Raw genomic sequence first — 3,218 nt, 5'->3', positions numbered from 1 at the left:
GAGGACTCCTTAAACCACTCTTTCGAATGGAGACTGAGAGTCATGTTGGTGCTGGTCGAGCACATACAGTTAGTGTTAGGGCTCTGGGTTAGACATTCTGGGACAGGAGTACAGTTGAGATAGATAGCAACTGTTTCCAGTGGCCGGATGATGGTCCTCAGAGAAGCAGTGACAGTGTCACATTTGCAGTGCACACAAGGCAAGAACAGGTAAGGAACTGAGTGAGAATTTTTAAGGTGGAGAAAAATACAACTTGGACAGTTGCAGAGAATTTGACTAGATCCATTATGTGTACATAAGACAGATGTTGGCTTGTGTTCTGATTTGACATTTTCTGAGAATGGGGAGTTTCATGAAGCTAGTATATCTAAGCAGTTTTTCCAGTAAATCCCAGCTTTAAAAGCTCATGTCCATTGGAGCTAAGAATTTTCCTAAACTTCTTAAATGGGAGAGGCTATTTTGTCTAGCTAATGTAAGTATTTTATTTCAATTCAGTTAGAAAAATTACTAAGCATCTAATAACACCAGGCACTCTGCTGGCCACTGGTGATATAAAAATAAATAAGACACAGTCCTCACGCTCAAGGATCCTACAGGTTACTAGGAGAAGAAACCATGTAAATAAATAGTAGTAATATAAATCGAATTCCTTTATGAGAGACAATCCTATAGTTGAAATGAATGCATCAAGCTATTGGAATGTGATAACAACATTGCTTAATTATTTAATTGATTTATTAATTCAGCAGCCATTTATTCAGTAGCTATTATGTCCTTACTTCAGTGTTGATACGAAATGTATTTCAGCCCACATTAATCCACCTAAGCCCTTATGTCCACATTTCACCTGCAGACACTTTCAGATGTAGTATTATTCATTGCATTCACTTGCATTTTGACTTAATTTATTCAGTGAAATGAATTAGTAGTAAAATAAATTTTTATGTCATCTGATCTCATATATATTACCTTTTTCACTAGAAAAGTTGGAAATGATTAATGAAACACATTTTTTTTTTTACTAGCTGGTGATAGGAGATTAGATTTAATTTCACAGTGAATTTATACTTAGGCAAGATTTAAAGCATATTTTGGAGCATGTGAAAGGAGGCTTAATGGATGTTTGAAACAGAAAGAAAAATATGGGAAAAAATAATGTATTGCTTTGCCCTATTTTAGAAAAAAACTTTAATGAGATAAATTTCACTAGGTAAGAAAATATAAACGCCTGTGTTCTAATCTGACTCAACATGGAGAAACACAAAGGGGACTGAAAATGTAATTTATCTTTGGAATTACTAAAAAATATTGAACCTAAATAACTGACAGGAGAGAAGCTAGAGCTACTGTCTTTTCGAAGTGCACTTATGATTTCAGAGCCATCTGAGAAGGTCAGGGCCTCTCATTCTCACTGACTGCCACGTGATAGAAGACTGTCTCTAATTATGGGATTAAATGAACATATGGCTGGTGATTTTGCAGGAAGAGAATTAGATAGAATTCTTAGAAGATAATTTTTATCAAAGATGATGAAGAAACTGAGAGTTAGTTTTGCTTTTTGTTTAGGAAAATTGGTATACAAGCATAATATATATGTATACATACATAATGTAATTATATATAATATATAGTAATTATATATTATATTAGGGTAAATCATATATACATGCTCGCAATTATTTAGGTTTTTCTTAGACTTTAGATACAGTTTTTGAAACTGATTAGAAGATTTAAAAAAACACTTAAGTAGCCTACTTCTTGTTGTTATTAAAAGATACGTATCAAGGGCATTTTTGTCCCTTTAATAGTCACAGCTACATTGACACCTGTGAATCAGGTGTCAGATTCAGCCTTGAGCCTGAATTCAGCTGACCGTCACATTTTGAAGGCTATTTACAGACCCAAAGATAATTTCCATGAGTTTGGCTTTTGTAATTTTCTGAATAAAACTAGAACCTTTCTAAAGATTAATAATTAGACATAGGAAACATTCTAAACAATGGCAGATCAGTAAAATAAACATTTAAAAGTACAGTAGATAACAAATGCTTACCTTTGGAAGTCCAGAGTCCAAATGAAGCGCTAAATCTAAACTTCAACTGGGAATCCAAACTCACAGAGTCCCTAGTTCAAAAACAGTGAGCCTAGGAAGTGGGTTTATCCTTTTCCCTTCCCAGTTCCGTTGAAACAACAAAGTTGTTTGTTTGTTTCACAGGGAAAATAAATCCATAGCTGCACTGCAAATAGAAAGTGATACTAGCGGCACAATTGAAATTGTGAATGATTTCCGGAGAATAAGATCCTATTGATAAATAATCCAGATTAGGAGAAAGCATACGGGGGGGTCCAACACAATCAAAGGAGATGTCTTGGACGTGTTGGGAAAAGCTCCAAGTTCAGTTAGTAGGGGTGGGGGAGAGCCGTGAAATAGTTACCAGGGTAAGTATTTAAAAATCTGTAGGCTAACAGGACTCGTGGTGTTTCTCCATTTCCCCACAGAGTGACTGACAGCAGAGGCATTTCTTCCCTAGTTTACACCAGAGAACTTCTTCCTAAAGAAGCTAGATAAGCTGCATAGGACAGGTTAGCAGTACAGTGTGACATTTGTCTCTTGAGACAAACGCATAGCTGACTTTTAGGCACATCATGCTGTACAACCATACAGAGAAGATGTAAAAGGACAGCCCTCTCAAACTAGGAGAAAAATACGCTGAAATATTCCATTCTCAGAGTAACATTCTTGTTATTTTGGCATATAGGTAGCCTGCCTGCTTACCTTCTGGCCACATATCCTTAAACGATTCTTAGCAGTTGACACTTCCTCACCTATTTACAAGGATGGGAAAGCAGCGTACTCGTTTCCAGGGAAAGCCCTTTTGGGGAAATAGATCCAGACCTACACAGAGAGGGTGTGACAGCTACCTTAATTCATCAGTCAAATCCTTTATTCATAAATATGAATCGCTAACTAAAGATCATCAGAGAGTTTAAGAAAATCAACAACCTAAATGCAAAGAAACAAGCTAAAGAAACAGAACAAATGACTATAGAGGAAAAAGAAATAATTCAATGAACATAAGAGAACTTGAAAAATATTCTGTTTACATTCTCAGAAGATTTCTTTGGATATTAAATATATTTAAAAGAGGAAAAAAGAAAGAAAGGAAAAATCAGACTACTATTAAAAATAAACAAAACTTTTTGGAACTAAAAACATA

Source organism: Hippopotamus amphibius, chromosome 6 (assembly GCF_030028045.1).
Source record: "Hippopotamus amphibius kiboko isolate mHipAmp2 chromosome 6, mHipAmp2.hap2, whole genome shotgun sequence".
In the NCBI taxonomy this organism is placed as follows: Eukaryota; Metazoa; Chordata; class Mammalia; order Artiodactyla; family Hippopotamidae; genus Hippopotamus; species Hippopotamus amphibius.
Note: the sequence above shows the minus strand (reverse complement) of the source record.